The sequence below is a fragment of the Castor canadensis genome, chromosome 10 (assembly GCF_047511655.1).
Source record: "Castor canadensis chromosome 10, mCasCan1.hap1v2, whole genome shotgun sequence".
NCBI classification, from domain to species: Eukaryota; Metazoa; Chordata; class Mammalia; order Rodentia; family Castoridae; genus Castor; species Castor canadensis.
In genome coordinates this window covers 119,097,449-119,114,720 of record NC_133395.1, presented here as the reverse complement: position 1 = coordinate 119,114,720, position 17,272 = coordinate 119,097,449, and the positions used below count along the sequence as shown (strand labels likewise).

Below are 17,272 nucleotides of genomic sequence, written 5' to 3'. Positions count from 1 at the left end.
CCCACCCTTCTTTCTTTTTCTTCTCTTACTTCCCTTCCTCTCCTCCCTCCCCCTTTCCTTTCTGTCCTCACTTCTTCCTTCCTTCCCTTTCACCCTTCCCTTCCTCCTTCCCTCTTTTCTTCTTTTGTAAAAAAATTTGGGGGACAATTAAAAAAATACAGACAAGCACAACAGAGTATTACAATAAACACCTGTATTTCAACTATCCAAAAATGAGCACCTGTTTTGGTTTGGTCAGATTTGCTTGCAGTTTATTCTTTAAAAAAAAAATTATATATATATATATATATATATATATATATATATAAATGAAACTAAATTCCTTCTTTTTTCCTGTTTTCTTTTTATTTTTATTAGGATATATTCATTGTACAGGAGGGATTTATTATGACAATTTCAAATAGGTTTACATTTTACATTGGTTAGAAGGCCTCCACCATCTCTTATCTCTCCCCCCACAACCCTTTCCTTGCCCCACTTAAAGTACTTACAAGAGGTTTCGTCATTCTATTTTGTATACGTATATGTATACATATATGAAGCCCATCAACCACATTCCCTCACCTTCATCTACTCCTTTTCCCCTCCCTCCTTCATAAGTACCCCCTCTACTGTACCTACTTTACAATCCTGTCTTTTGTTATTAATCCTCAAATCAATTTTCAAAGGGGTTTCTCAATGTATTCCCGCTGTGAGTATACTTTACTTTGGTTGGTTCAGTCCCTTCCATTACTCTCCCTTACCCCTTCCTTTCCATCCCCCATTCTTCAACAGCTTTAAATATATATCATTATATCCGCTACCTGTACAGATGTAATATATTTTGATATTGTTGATGTTCTATCATTCTCTTTTTCTCTCCCAACTCCCCCGAGTTCCATAGGGTAGTTTCACAAATATCTTTTTCATGTAAGTTTTGTTTTTGTGTATAAGTTTATCTTTTGAATCTATCTTGTACATATGAGAGAGAACATGTGGCCTTTGTCTTTTTGAACATGGCTTACTTCAGTTAACATGATGTCCTTCAATTGCATCCAACTCAATTCCCTCTTACCTATCGTGTCCTGTCCTTTCCTTTACCTTCTACTTTCTGCTGCCTATACCCCCTGTCCAAAAATGCTCTACCCTAACTTTTTTGGAATGTATTTGACCAGTCCATTAATTATACTTTTGCATATATATACATATATGCAAAGTATATGCATATATGTATACATATGCATATCTACAAAGAATAGACGCTATTATGTTTAAAATTTTCCTTTCTGTTGCCTTTACTCACATATTATTTGTGAAATATCCATACTGATATCTATAAAACCAATTGATTCCTTTGAACATCTGTGTAGTATTTAATACTATAAATATAGCACATTTTACTTACCCATTCCCCTTGCAGGGTGAATTTTAGATCATTTCCAAGGTTGGGGAAGAATGCAATGCTTTTTTTAGTAGATGTCTCCTTGTATATATGTTCCTTGAACCCAGTATACCCACCAGGAAGGGTTACTATGCATGGGATATGTGTAGCTTACCTTCTGATAAATATAATAAAAGTGTTCACTAGAATATATGCCAATTCATAATTCTGTGAGAAGTAAGCTAGAATATTATACTATTTTCCTTATATCTTGGAAAACATTGAATTTTGTCAGGCCTTTTCATGTTAACTACTTGAATGGAAGAAAAATGGAATCCCATTATTTTAATTTGCATTTTCTTCATGTATAGTAAGGCTGAACTTCCTTTCTTATGTCCATCATCCATTGTGATTTCTCCTTTGAATTACCATTCTTTCTCCTGGTTCTGTTTATTTTTTTCTTTTTCTTAGCTTTAGACGGTTCCTTATATATTCTGGTTACTTGTTGCCTACCTGTTACATATGTTGCCGGTATCTTTGGCATGAGATTATTTCTTCAAATGATTAGTACAGTTCAATTGTTATAGTTTCTAACTTGATTGTATGTATTATCAAGAAGTCTGGTATATCTCCCTACCTCTGGTCTGTTGTACATCTTTTTGGGCCTACTTTCCAAATATGCAGCATAGGATGAACCACTTCTCACTGTCCCCTGTGCTGCCTGGCAGCAGCTGTATTCACCTGGGTTGGTGCAGAAGCCTCCTAAGTAACTTTTCCTTCACTTTACTCTCATCAAAATGCCAGTGAGACCTTATTAAAATAAGTCAGCTTTTGTTCTTGCTGTGCTTAGAACTGTGCAAGGATTTGAACCTTGCTCTGAGTAAAAGCCCAGGTCATTATGGTGGCCTGTGAAGTCCAGCATCTCTCAGCTACTTATCAGTATTTTCTCATCTCTTACCCCTCTGTTTCAGTCACCTGGGCCTCCCTGCTGTTCTTCTCACACACATTCTGTGCATGAGAAATTTCTTCAACCAGAGCCATCTTTTTTGGCTATATCATGCATCTCATTCAGATTTTTCCAGAAACATTACCTCCCAGTGATATCTTTCCTGATCTCATTGCTAAAAATGCAACAATCTCCCCAGCTCACTTTGTTAGTTTCCTAGGGCTTTACTAGCAAAGTACCACAAACAGGACCAGGCTTCCTCTGAAATCTGCAGGGAAGCCTTCCTCACCTCTTTCTGGCTTCTGATAGTTTGTTAGCCATCCTTGGCATTCCTTGTCTTGCAGCTCTGTAACTCCAGTCTTTGTCTCTGTCATCCCATGGTGTTCTCCCTGTTGTCTCTGTGTTCACTTGGTCATCCTTTTAGAAGCTCACCAGTTATATTGGATTAGAGGTCCATCCTACTCCAGAATGACCTTATCTTAAGGCTTTTTCCAAATAAAGTCACATTCTGAGATACTGGAGTTCAACATATCTTTTTTTTTTTTTTGAAGGACAGAACAAACATAATTCAACCCATATCATTCATTATCTCCTTTCTTACTCTTTTTCCAGAGCACTTAGCACTATGTAACCAATCATATATTTTACATATTTATTTGGTCTGTCTTCCCCACTATCCAGCAAAAAGGCAGGATGTGGGACTATTATGTTCATTGCTGTAAAGAATAATGTCTGAAAGCTGGTTGTGGTAGCTCACATCCATTATCTCAGCTACTTGGGAGACCAGATCTGAAGGATTGCAGTTTGAGGCCAGCCTGGACAAAAAGTTAGACCTCATCTCAACAAACAAGCTGTGTGTGGTAGTTTACAAATCTGTACTTCCAGCTATGTGGAAGGAATAGGTAAGAAGATCACAGTTAAATGCCAACCCCAAGAAAAAACACAAGATGCTATCCAAAAAATAACTAAAACAAACAAACAAAAAGGTGCTGTGGAGTATGACTCAAGGGGCAGAGCTTCTGTGTAGCAAACACAAGGCTGTTTTCAAACCCTAGTACTGCCCCCTTCCCCAAAAAAAGAAACAAAGAAAAATAAAGAATGGTGCATGACAACTTGGGATCTTAATAATGTTTGTTGAATGAATGGTTTCAATGTTTTTAATTAGTCTTGAGCAGACTTAGTAACATGACACCAGCCAAAGTAGTTTCATTAATAAAAAAAAGGAAATAATGGCCAGTAAACAAAATCCTAGAAAATGAACTTGGTGTTTATGATCATGATATTTTTTTATTTCAAAGAAGGGCATATGAAGGAAATGTAGAGGTAGAGGTAGAGATCAGAGCAGAGAGGGGTTGATGAGTTGGGAGATTAACATACTGTCATTGAGTGATTTATGAGCAGTGAGGTCTCTGGCTCTCTTGTCACTTCTGCACCTTGGAGATAACCCTGCAAGAAAGATGGGATATGTTGTAGGGGAGGTCTCAATTTGCTTGTTCCAGAAACTGTGCTTGGTAGTTACATCCATTTAGAAAAAAGCTGTTCTCTTAATCAGTGTATCCCTGATGTATTATTATGACCATTTCACAGAGGGAGAATGTGAAGATCAACAGTGTTGAACAGCTGTCTAGGACTCAGAGAATGTACAATACTAGGAACCAAAAGTAGCCCAGGTGTACCAAAAACCTGTGTTCTCTCCCTTGTAATATTCCTTCAGATTCTAGTATATACTTGGCTTTCAAAGGAAAGGAAGTAAACTGACCCAAAAACAACTCTTCAAACAGGTTTTGACATATCACAAAACTGGAGAAGTAATCTTCCTACTAGACTCATGAGTCAGCCTCAGTTTTTTTTCACAATGGAAAGTCCAGCTCCTGAAGAGGCCAAGTGATGAAGGCAGTATGGGCATGGACTAAGAATCAGAAGATGGAGAGGCAAGGCATCATCTTATCACTGTCCTTTGTGTGACCATATATATCACTTATGTTCCTCTGAGCCACATCTCTCTTCTGCAGTGTAATGATAATGTTACCAAAATTGCATGTCTGCTTTTATTCTGCCCTGAAAATAATACCTATGCAGTCACACCAGCTTAATAGTCATGGTGAATGTTTCTAATGAAGTTGTACCTAGAAGCTGTCTGATTCTATGCTGAAACATTTGAATTTCTCGTTTGATATACAGGTATCCCGAAGACGACCTGCCAGTCTCATCCCTCTGCAGAAACTGTATACCCTATATTAAGGACTCCAAAGAGGCAGCTATAGTCTGAAAGGTAGTGTTTGCTTCATTTTTAATTTTTTCAAAGAGTGTGATATACTTGACCTATGGACATCCTTAAAATAGTAGTGACATTCCTTTTGCATATAAAACAGAACTTTGAAAATGATATCATTTCATGGCTAGATTCCCATTGAAAATTTATGCTCTCTCAACTTCTATTTGTAGCTGCCATTTTAAAATTGGAATATAAATATTATGTCAGTTAAATAAAAGAGTGATGACTTGACTTTCTGAAAGAAAGCATTACCTTCCCTTTCTGTGAAGTGTAGCTTAACTGTTACCTGATTGACATGCTATTATATTGTTCTACCCCCACCAGACAGTTACACATATTTAATAATTTTTATGTATGAAGAACAAGGTTAAGCAGTCTCAAAGTCAAGTTGTTCCTCACATGGCTTTGAGAATGATGGTGGAATCGAAATGAAATTAGTAGCAGCAGGAAGGGGCTTGTGTCATGAGACAAATCTAAAATGGATTGGATCAGTTGCCTTTATACATCTTTGAGTGGCTTCACTGGTAAGCTAAATGTGTATTTTTAAAAGATAGCAGTAATAAAGTAGAGTAGATGTATTGTTAGGCTTAGAAAAGAAAACTCTAAAGTTTGGCACCTTGGTGTGCTGAGTACTTTGAACTGCAGGATGTTGGCAGGCCCTCAGAAGTGAAGTCTCTCTCTGACTTTCTCCTGCTCCCTTCTTTTGCCCAAGGCAAGCCATAGAAACTAGAACCCCTCTCCTTCAAAGCCAGCCATGAAATCTAGAAATATTACTCTATAACTTTCCTGAGGAATATCCTGTATAAGGTTTGGCCATGAAGAAATTCTCTGATCTACCTTGTCTTGAAAGATCCTCATTCCAGAAGAGATTCTGTTCTATACCTTGGGATAAAAGATTGCCATAGAGAAAGGCTAAGAAACATGAATGGACAGGTCTTGCTGAATTTCTCCTCTCAGTCTATTATCCAATCACATTTCTGTGTGGCTGTTTCTTCATTATCTAATCTAAGCATAAAAATAGACAGTTTTCCCTGGGTCTCTGGGGATTCATCTCTGAAGGTTCCTGTGTCACAAAAAATCTTTGATTACATAAATTTGTTATACTTTTCTTGTGTTAACCTGTCCTTTGTCATAGGATATTGACTAGGATCCTATGGAGCGTCAGGAAAAGTGTCACATTTTTCCCCCTCTATAGTACTAATTTAGTAATTTCCCCAGCATGTGGTCAAGGGATTCCTTCTTTATTTTTCTTCTTTTTACTTTATTTTCTTGAGACAAGGTCTTGCTCTGAAGCCCAGGTTAGCCTGGAATTCATAATCCTCTTGCTTTAGCCTCCAAGTCCTATGCACTATTACCCCAGAAGGCTGTATCAGTTTAACTCTCCTTCGTGTAAATCCTTCTTTTCTGTCATCCTTCTCATCCCTACTCCTCTAACAATATCTCCTAGGAGTAAGGAGAGATTTTCTCAGCAAACAATAGATATAAATATATTGAATAGTCCCTATGTGCCAGAAAACAATATTGCACTTCTTGTCTTACTTTTAGTTAAGACCTAATTTCCTGTATTCACTTTACACTGTGCACTTACTCATTCTTGGTCCTGCCTTTTTTTCTCTCTTGCTGCATGGTCATTTAAAATCCATGGGTTTATGCAAATCTTACTAAGTTGTGCAGATTTAGTTCTACAATTTGTAGGCGTGTGGGATGTTTCTGCGCCTTCTATAAGTACTCACCAAATACAGGTAATGGTGGGATGAGGCAGGCATCTTCAGCTTCCTAACCTGCCTGACTTCTTCACTGCTCCCAAATCACCAACCTGTCTAAAGACTTTCCGTGGAAAAGAGGTTTCAAGGCAGTGAGTGTACTATGAGTCTTTGCGTGTAGTGATTTAACCCTTCTCTAGTTGTTCTGTTTAGTGTTTTAAGCCCTAAAACAAGGCTCTTTTAATCATGAAAGCTGTCAATATTATATATATAATTTATACATTATATTTTACAAATATGAACGACAGGGGTAGCATTTTAATATCAGTAATTTTTGAAAGAGAAATTGCTGACTATTTTCAAGTTTTAGAAACCTCATTTATTCTTCCATGCTTAGAAAGACTTCTCTTTTCTCTCCTAACCTTAAAGGGCATGTGCCTAATGATTTCAAGTGCCTCCTCTTTGCTGTTTCTGCTGTTCACTGATTTCTGCTGTTTGCTATCTGATCTCAACCAACTCACTTAACTTTTCTGAACTCTGGTTTCTTCCTCCATAAAATGAGGCTAATTATAGGAACTACCTCATAGAATGGTTATGAAGAATTAAATGATAATTTATGTAAAGTGGTTAGGAAGGTGTCTTGCATGCAGAAGCTCTCAAGAAATGGAAGCCTGAATGATTATTATTAGAAGGAAATGTATACTTACTGACTCTGGGTTGGTATTGAAGGATTTCCACTATTTTATTTCTGTTAGAATATTATAGAGATATTTGAGACCTGAAAGTAAGGCAAAATAATATGGCAGAGTGCCATGTAGATAATTTTTGGTAGTCATGATCCTGCATAAATTTCATAGTTTTGAGATTAAATACTGCCATCTAAGAGCTGGCTATGATTGATATTTTATCATTTAACTTTATGCTGTGCTTTCATTCCATATCTTCTTATGTGCTTGGCAAGATGATCAAGGAAGCCCAGTGTCTAAGTTCTGTTTCTTTTTAAAAGTAAAACCAGGGCTGGGGTTGCTCAGTGGTAGAGCACTTGCCTAGCATGCATGATGCCTTGGGTTCAATGTTAAACACTGCAAAAAGATAAAAATAAAAATAAACTCAGTATCACTGGATGAGGAATGGATGGAGATAAAGTATTTTCGAGGAGTGGAGTTAAGAATACAGAGGAATGCTTCCACTTCTTTATGGCTAAGGAAGCTCTACTGATCTGACATTCTCATAGATATCAACAATAATAAAGATGAGAGAGAGTAAAAATGAGAAAATAAGTAGGTAGATCCTTTATGGAGTTGAAATTCAAAACTTGGAAGGATAGAAGTGCAATATGAGCATCTCATTTTATAACTTTTGGACTGAGAGTAGGCTGAATTTAATGTCACTTGGAATGGCTCACCTCCAATGGAAAACTTATTAGTCTTTTGAAGACCCAAACAACAGAGTTCAGGGCAATGACAGTCACCGAAACATGAGTTTAGAATCCTGGGAAAGAGAGAGACAGAGAATGGAAGCTCCTAATTTTGTGTATAAATTGAAAGAGCTGAATTTAGATTTGAGCAAGCTGCCACCCAGGAGATCGTTTCAATTTGAGTATAACAAAATTAATTGCCTGCTGAAACAAATAAATCAATACTCTTCAGAGAACTAAAACAGAATTTGGACTCTTCATACCATAACATTTGTATTCAAAGATTCATGCATACATTCACATGATACAACCTAACATTACATGACATATGAAGAACCAAGAAAACATGAGCAAGTTTGAAAAAAAAGGCAGTTATCTGACACCAGTTCCAAGCTGACCAAAATGTAGGAGTTAATGGGTAAAGCTTTTAATGCAGCTATTGTAACTATGCTCCATAAAGAACAGGATATACTTAAACTGAATAAGTAGTAAATAGAAAGTATAAAAAAGAATGAAATAGAAATTCTAGAAGTGAAAAATGCAGCATTTGAAATTAAAATTCACAAGTGGCTTATGGTAGTTGGAGGGAACCAAGGAAAGTGCCAATGAACCTGAAGACAGATCCATAGAAAATTTCTCTCTGAAGCACAAAAAGAAAAAAGAGCTAGGCAACTGAACAGAAAAAAAAAAAAAGAATCGAATTTCAGGGACTGATGTAGCAAAAATTAAACATCTAGCATACATGTAATTGTAGTCTCAGAAGGGGAAGAGAAATGGAATGATACAAAAAAGTATGTTTAAATAAATAATGGCCAAAATGTTCCAATTTGGTGAAATACATAAATGTACAGCTCAAAAATCTCAGCAACTCCAAGTTGCACAACAGAACAAAACTGTGCGTTGGCACTTCTTATCCAAACTGCTGAGAGCACCGACAGTGAAGAGAAAATCTTGATAGTAGCCAGAGGGTGCTTTGAGGGAAACGATGCTTTAAATGAGCACTGACAGGCTGGCAGAGTGGTTCAACAGGTAGAGTGCCTGCCTATCAATCCTGAGGCTCTGAGTTCAAATCCCAGTACTACCAAAAAATGAGCACTGGCTTCTTATCAGAAATTACAGAGGTTGGAAAAAGTGATAGGATGTTTTTAAAGTACAAGGGAGGGAAAAAAGGTAAAAGAAAAAAAGTTAACTCAAAATTCTATGCATAGTGAAAATATCCTTTGAAAATAAAGACATTTTCAGATAAAAGAATACTTAAGAGAATTTATTGCTTGCAGACCTATCCCATAAGAAAGGCTAAAGGAAGTTGTTCAGGCTGAAGTGAGATACCATCAGACAGAACCTTAAATTTTAAGAAGGAATGAAAAATATTGGAAATTGTAAAATAAAAAAGCATATTTTTCCATCTTAAAAATTTTTAAAAACATAGGACCTGTGGTGTTTATGATGTAATGCGTGTAGATGCAGTACACATGACAATTACAGTGTAAAGAATGAGAAGATGGATTTACATCATGGCAAATTTTTCAAATTTTATGTGAGTTAGCATGAAATTAATTTTAAGAATATTGTGAAAGATCAAGAATGTAAACTTTAGTCACTAGAACAATCCCTAAAAAATATCAATAGATAAAATAAAATCCTGTTTTTAAAAAGATGATCCCAAACTATTGCAGAAAAGAAGAATCAGAGAGGACTAGAGGCAAGTGATAGAGTGCTTGCCTAGGAAGTGCAAGGCTTGAGTTCAACCCCAGTACTGCCAAAAAAAAACCAAAAAGAAATGTTTCTTAGCTGGATGCTGGTGGATCATGCCTATAATCCCAGCTACTCAGGAAGCAGAGATCAAGAGGAGTAAGGTTCTAAGCCAGCCTGGGCAAATAGTTCCTGAGACCCAATCTCTACCCAATACAAAAAAGGGCTGGCCATGTGACTCAGGTGGTAAGAGCGCCTGCCTAGCAAGTGTGAGGTCCTGAGTTTAAACCTCAGTACAGAAAGGGAGGAAGGAGGAAGGAAGAGAGGGAAGGAGGGAGGAAGGAAAGAAGAAAGGAAGGAAAGAAGGAAGGAAGGAAGGAACAGAGGGAGGGAGGAAGGAAGGAAGAAAGGAAGGAGGAAGGAAGGAAGGAAGGAAGGAAGGAAGGAAGGAAGGAAGGAAGGAAGGAAGGAAGGAAAGAATCAGAGGAACAATAGTCAGAAGGGCAAACAAGGCATAAATTTGTAGCTATAACTGTGACCATATCCGTAGTTACATCAAATGTTAATGGACCAGGCAGTCTAATTAAAAGGCAGATATATAGAAATGTAAAAAACCCCCCAAAACCCAGACTATCTATATTGTTAAGATATAATATTTAAAAATAAATATACAGATGTGTTTAAAGTAAATTGGTGGGGGAAAAAAGACATACCGTGAAAATAGCATAGGAAGTCCACAGTGGCTACAATAATATCAGACAAATTAAACTTTAGGACAAAAAGCATTATCAGAGACTTAAAAAAAATCATTTCACAATAATAAAAAGGTCATTATTTTAAGAAGACATAGACTTAAAGTTAAGTATACCCCTGATAAATTCCTGAGTGAGATCACTTTATGTCCTTCTGAGAGCACAATTGTTTGAAGACTATTTCAGTCATGAGTCAAGAGACAAAGGGGCTCATCACATTAAGGAACCACCAGTTAAGTCAAATCATGGAATGAAAACTTAGCACAGTTGAAAAAGAAAGTAGTTGGATAGCGACCTCAGCATAACTAACAGTTTACGTTGTTTTCATCATGATGTCTTGTGATGTGTGTTTTCTTCTTTTAATGCAGTGTATTATATGTGAGCACCTTCCACAATCCAGGATCAAGCTGGATAACTTTATAATTTAATCCTAAAGAGGACACATTTAATTGGTATGTGCCAGATGGTTGTTAAATCCATTCTGAATTTGATGCCCTTGGCATATTACTTATTAAATACTTTGGATATCTCGCTGCTTACAATACTTATATATAAACTCTCAGGAATTTTCCCATTTGTCTCAACCACATTCAGTGTGCCGCCCCTGGTCATATAACCAGTGGAGAGCAGAGCCAGTCTTCAAATCCAAGTCTGTCTGCTTACAAAGCGTCTCCCACTGCACTGGATCATTTCCTCTCAGTAAACTCCACTGCTTCGTTTTTATGAGGGTGTGCACCTGAGCATCTATAGTACCCTTTCATTTACTCCCTTGAGAACAAATGAACATTTAGTAACCTGTCTGACTGCATTGTGGCTATAGTCAATGCTTGTTAGACATGGGGAAGCTCGCTGTTTCACATGGAGATAGACGCATAATTTTGGCGAGTTCTCAAGGGACACTAAACTGTTAAACCTGAAAACTTTATATGTGTATATTCTGATGGAGCTCTGTGTTTCTACTTGTTTATAGTAAGGATTTAAACATTGTGGACACCCTTCCTAGATTTCTATGTACTCTGTGTTGAGAGAGGGACAGCAAGTGTAGATTGGTGTACAGTCTGGGGCAGAATTCTACAGCAGTGGATAAACTTTGGCAGAATGAGTGGTTTCTTTCTTTTCTTCTCCCCACCTTTTGGCAATACTAATAAGGTTTTGAACTCAGGGCATTGTGTTCGCTAGGTAGAAACTGTATCATTTGAGCCATGCCCTTGCCTTTTTTGCTTTTGTTATTTTTGGAATAGGATCTTGAGGTTTTTGTTGTTGTTGTTTTTGTTTTCCCTGAGGCTGGCCTTGGACAATGATTCTCCTACTTACGATCTCCTGCTTCCTGGGATTACAAGCCTGAACCACCACATCTGGCTTTTTATTGGTTGAGATGAGGGTCTCACTAACTTTTTGCCTGGCTGCCCTGGAGCCATCATCCTCCCAATCTCTACATTGGGAGAACTTTTGTAAAGGTCACAATGTACCCCCAGTACAACAATATTTTAGAAAACAGCTTAAAAAAACCTGTTACATTATTCAATGTTTTAGAAGGAGTTGGGTCATATATATACACATATGAAATCAGAAATCATAAAGCAAATCTACTGCAAAATTAATAGAGTTACAAATGCATATTGAACATGAGAATTCACTGTTTTCTGGCAGGCACAGCAAAGAGGAAAACAGGAAGTTTCAGATTCTTATCAGAAATTTTTTTTAATTTTTCTTTTATTCATATGTGCGTACAATGTTTGGGTCATTTCTCCCCTCTTCCTCCCACCCCCTAACTTACCCCCCCACTCCCTCCCTTACCCCACCTTACCCCTTGCTACCAGGCAGAAACTATTCTGCCCTTATCTCTAATTTTGTTGAAGAGAGAATATAAGCAATAATAGGAAGGAACAAGGGTTTTTGCTGGTTGAGATAAGGATAGCTATACAGGGAGTTGACTCACATTGATTTCCTGTGTGTGGGTGTTACCTTCTAGGTTAATTCTTTTTGATCTAACCTTTTCTCTAGTTCCTGGTCCCCTTCTCCTATTGGCCTCAGTTGCTTTTAAGGTATCCGCTTTAGTTACTCTGAGTTGATGGCAACAAATACTAGCTAATTTTTTAGGTGTCTTACCTATCCTCATATCTCCCTTGTGTGCTCTCGCTTTTATCATGTGCTCATAGTCCAATCCCCTTGTGTTTGCCCTTGATCTACTGTCCGCATATGAGGGAGAACATACGATTTTTGGTCTTTTGGGCCAGGCTAACCTCACTCAGAATGATGTTCTCCAATTCCATCCATTTACCAGCAAATGATAACATTTCGTTCTTTTTCATGGCTGCATAAAATTCCACTGTGTATAGATACCACATTTTCTTGATCCATTCATCAAGAGTGGAGCATCTTGGCTGTTTCCATAACTTTCACTTGCCCATTTCTTTGTTGGTTCATTAATTTTGGGAGAATTTAGTTTTTTGAGTTACCTATATATTTTGGTTATCAGTCCTTTGTCTGATGTGTAGCTGGCAAATATTTTCTCCCACTCTGTAGGTGTTCTCTTCAGTTTAGAGACCATTTCTTTTGTTGAGCAGAAGCTTTTTAGTTTCATGAAGTCCCATTTATCTATGCTATCTCTTAGTTGCTGAGCTGCTGGGGTTCCATTGAGAAAGTTCTTGCCTATACCTACTAACTCCAGAGTATTTCCTACTCTTTCCTGTACCAACTTTAGAGTTTGGGGTCTGATATTAAGATCCTCAATCCATTTTGAGTTAATAGTGGTAGAGCATGATAAACATGAATCTAGTTTCAGTTTTTTGCAGACTGCTAACCAGTTTTCCCACCAGTTTCTTAAAGAGGCTGTCTTTTCTCCATGGTATATTTTTAGCGCCTTAGTCAAAGACAAGTTGGTTATAGATGTGTGGCTTCATATCTGGGTCCTCTATTCTGTTCATGTCTTCATGTCTGTTTTTGTGCCAGGGCCATGCTGTTTTCATTGCTGTTGCTTTGTAATATAGTTTGAAGTTGGGTATCGTGATACCTCCAGCGTTGTTCTTTTGACTGAGTATTGCCTTGGCTGTTTGTGGCCTCATGTGTTTCTAAATAAATTTAACAGTAGATTTTTCAATCTCTTTAATGAATGTCATTGGAATTTTGATGGGAATTGCATTAAACATGTAGATTACTTTTGGGAGTATAGACATTGTTACTATGTTGATTCTACCAATCCATGAGCATGGGAGATCTCTCCACTTTCTATAGTCTTCCTCAATCTCTTTCTTCAGAATTTTATAGTTTTCCTTGTAGAGGTCGTTCACATCTTTTGTTAGGTTTACACCTAGGTATTTGATTTTTTTTGAGGCTATTGTAAATGGAATTGTTTTCATACATTCTTTTTCAGTTTGTTCGTTATTAGTGTATAGAAATGCTAATGATTTTTCTATGTTGATTTTATATCCTGCTACCTTGCTGTAGCTATTGATGATGTCTAGAAGCTTCTGAGTAGAGTGTGTTGGGTCTTTAAGGTATAGGATCATGTCGTCTGCAAATAGGGATATTTTGACAGTTTCTTTACCTGTTTGTATTCCTTTTATTCCTTCTTCTTGCCTAATTGCTCTGGCTAGGAATTCCAGTACTATGTTGAATAGGAGTGGAGATAGTGGGCATCCTTGTCTGGTTCCTGATTTTAGAGGGAATGGATTCAGTTTTTCTGTGTTAAGTATAATGCTGACTGTAGATTTGTCATACATAGCTTTTATAATGTTGAGGTACTTTCCTTCTATTCCTAGTTTTCTTAGAGCTTTTATCATGAAATGGTGTTGGATCTTATCAAAGGCTTTTTCTGCATCTATTGAGATGATCAAGTGGTTTTTGTCTTTGGTTCTGTTAATGTGGTTTAATACATTTATTGATTTTTGTATGTTGAACCACCCCTGCATCCCTGGGATGAAGCCTACTTGGTCGTCGTGAATGATCTTTTTGATGTGCTGTTGAATTCGGTTTGCCATTATTTTCTTGAGGATTTTTGCATCAATGTTTGTTAAGGAGATTGGCCTATAGTTCTCCTTTTTGGAGGTGTTTTTGCCTGGTTTTGGGATAAGTGTAATACTGGCTTCATAAAATGTGTTAGGCAGTTTTCCTTTCCCTTGTATTTCATGAAACAGTATAAGAAGGGTTGGTATCAGTTCTTCTTTAATGATATGATAGAATTCAGCAGAGAATCCATCAGTTCCTGGACTTTTATTTTTGGGGAGACTCAATTGCTGCTTCAATTTCATTTTGTGTTATAGGTCTATTGAAGTGATTAATCTCCTCTTGGTTCAGTTTTGGATGATCGTGTGTATCTAGAAATATGTCCATTTCTTTTAAGATTTTCAAATTTATTTGAATATATGTTATTGAAGTAGTCTCTGATGATTTCCTGGACTTCCACTGTGTTTGTTGTTATCTCCCCTTTTGCATTCCTGATTTTACTTATCTTGGTTTTTTCTCTCCTCATTTTAGTCAGGTTTGCCAGGGGTCTGTTGAGCTTGTTCATTTTTTCAAAGAACAAACTTTTTGTTTCATTAATTGTTTGTATGTTTTTTTTGGTTTCTATTTCATTGATTTCATCTCTTATTTTTATTATTTCTCTCCTTCTATTTGTTTTGGGTATTGCTTGTTCTTGTTTTTCTAGGAGTTTTAGATGTACCATTAGGTCATTGATTTGGGATCTTTCAGTCTTTTAATATATGCACTTATGGCTATTAGTTGTCCTCTCAGGACTGCCTTTGCTGTGTCCCATAGGTTCCGGTAGGTTGTGTTTTCTTTTTCATTGACATCCAGGAACTTTTTAATTTCCTCTTTTATTTCATCAGTGACCCATTGTTCATTAAGGAATGAGTTATTCAGTTTCCAGCTGTTTGCATGTTTTTTGTCTTTACTTTTGTTGTTGAGTTCTAGTTTTATTGCATTGTGATCAGATAGAATGCATGGTTTAATTTCTGGTTTCTCATATTTTCTGAGGCTTGCTTTGTGCCCTAGGATATGATCTATTTTGGAGAAGGTTCCAAGGGCTGCTGAGAAGAATGTATATTTTGTAGAAGCTGGATGAAATGTTCTGTAGACATCAACTAGGTCCATTTGATCTATGGTATATTTTAGACCTAGGATTTCTTTATTGATTTTTTGTTGGGATGACCAATCTATTATTGATAGTGGAGTGATAAAGTCTCCACGACCACTAGTTGGACTTAATATATGCTTTTAGGTCCTTCAGGGTATGTTTGATGAAATTGGTTGTGTTGACATTAGGTGCATATAGGTTGATAATTGTTATTTCCTTTTGATCTATTTCCTCTTTTATTAGTATGAAATGTCCTTCTTTATCTCATTTGATCAATGTAGGTTTGAAGTCTACTTTGCCAGTGGTACATATTGCTACTCCTACCTGTTTTGGGGGGCCATTGGCTTGGTAAACCTTCTTCCAGCCTGTCATCCTAGGCCTATGCTTATTTCTATTAGTGAGATGGGTCTCCTGTAAGCAACAAAAATTGTTGGATCTTCCTTTTTAATCCAGTTCGTCAAATGGTGCCTTTTGATGTGGGAATTAAGTCCATTCACATTAAGTGTTAGTACTGATAGGTATGTGGTGATTCCTGTCATTTAGTTGTCTTTGTTGTTTGAAGGTTTGATTGTGTGTACCTTAATTGAGATTTTCTCTACCTTTTTGCTTTTTCTTTTCCTGTAGTTTGTTGCTGCCTGCCCTTTCATGGTTATGTTGGGTTTGAATTTCTGTGTGCAGAATCCCTTGAACAATTTTTTGTAGTGGTGGCTTTGTTGTTACATATTGTTTTATTTTCTGCTTATCATGGAAGACTTATTGCTCCATCTATTTTGAGTGATAGTTTTGCTGGGTAAAGTATCCTAGGTTTGAAGTTTTTTTCATTCAGTGCCCAGAAGATCTCACCCTAAGGTCTTCTTGCTTTTAATGTTTCTGTTGAGAAGTCTACTGTGATTTTGATGGGTTTACCTTTGTATGTGATTTGTTTTTTTTCTCTCACAGACTTCAATATTCTTTCTTGGGTCTCTGTACTTGTTTTTTTAATGATAATATGCCTTGAGGTTGTTCTATTTTGGTCAGGTTGTCTGGTGTTCTGGAGGCCTCTTGCATCTGTATGGGAATATCTTTCTCTAGATTTGGGAAATTTTCTGTAATTATTTTGTTGACTATATTATGCATTCCCTTTGCTTGCACCTGTTCTTCTTCAATGCCCATGATTCTCAGGTTTGGTCTTTTGATGGAGTCAGTGAGTTCTCGCATTTTCTTTTCACAGGTGTTGAGTTGTTTAACTAATGGTTCTTCGGTTTTTCCTTTAATTACCCTTTCATCTTTGAGTTCTGAGATTCTGTCTTCTGTGTGTTCTATTCTGCTGGATTGGCCTTCCATTTTGTTTTGCAATTCTGTTTCGTTCTTTTTTCTGAGGTTTTCCATATTCTGAGTCCCTTCCTCTTTAATATTGTCTATTTTCATCTTGAGTTCATTTATCTCTTTATCATGTTCTTTGTTTCACTTTGGTGTTTATTGAGTGCTTCTATAGTTTCTTTTATTTCTTCTTGTGCTTTCTCAAATTCTCTATTTTTTTTGTCTTGAAATTTCTTGAGTGTCTCCTGTACATTTTGGTTTACTACATCCAGTATCATCTCTATAAAATTCTCGTTGATTATTTACAGGATTTCTTCTTTCAGATTGTTCTTGTGAGCTTCTTTGGGTTCTTTGGCATAGTTTATCTTCGTTTTGTTGGAGTCTGGATCTGAGTTATCTGTTTTCTTCATTTCCCTCTGGTTCCTGTACTAATTTATTGATTGGGAAACTGGTTTTCCTGGTTTTTTCCATCTTCCTGTCATTGCCCTTGGTATTGTTACTGTCCCTATACTGTGTGCAATTAAGTATTTTCTAGCTTGTAATAATAACAATGGTGATATTAGAATGGAAGGGTGAGAGGAGAGGGAAAGCAAAGAAAGCAAAGAAAAAGTGAAAAACAAATAAATAAGTAAAAAAAGACAAAACAAACAAACAAAAAAACAGTGTCGAAGAAATAAACAGTGAGAGATAGTGTACTAATCAATAGTAAGCTAAACAGGCATTAGAGAGACAGAGAGAGGATAAAAAAAAT

General features: G+C 36.8%; 1 protein-coding gene and 1 pseudogene across 4 annotated transcripts in view; both read left to right on the top strand.

Annotated features, from left to right (window-relative positions):
* Window positions 1-17,272, top strand: part of Fhit (fragile histidine triad diadenosine triphosphatase) — a 1,296,971-nt gene that overhangs the window by 250,120 nt on the left and 1,029,579 nt on the right. For 2 of the 4 annotated variants that reach the window (XM_074044091.1, XM_074044094.1), the window contains exon 2: window positions 4,488-4,578. The gene's annotated coding sequence lies outside the window, so the exon portion shown is untranslated. Of the gene's footprint in view, window positions 1-4,487; window positions 4,579-17,272 lie in introns of those variants that run through there. The other 2 variants (XM_074044093.1, XM_074044092.1) reach the window with 2 other exon arrangements.
* Window positions 4,492-17,272, top strand: part of LOC109676199 (17S U2 SnRNP complex component HTATSF1 pseudogene) — a 146,424-nt pseudogene continuing 133,643 nt past the window's right edge.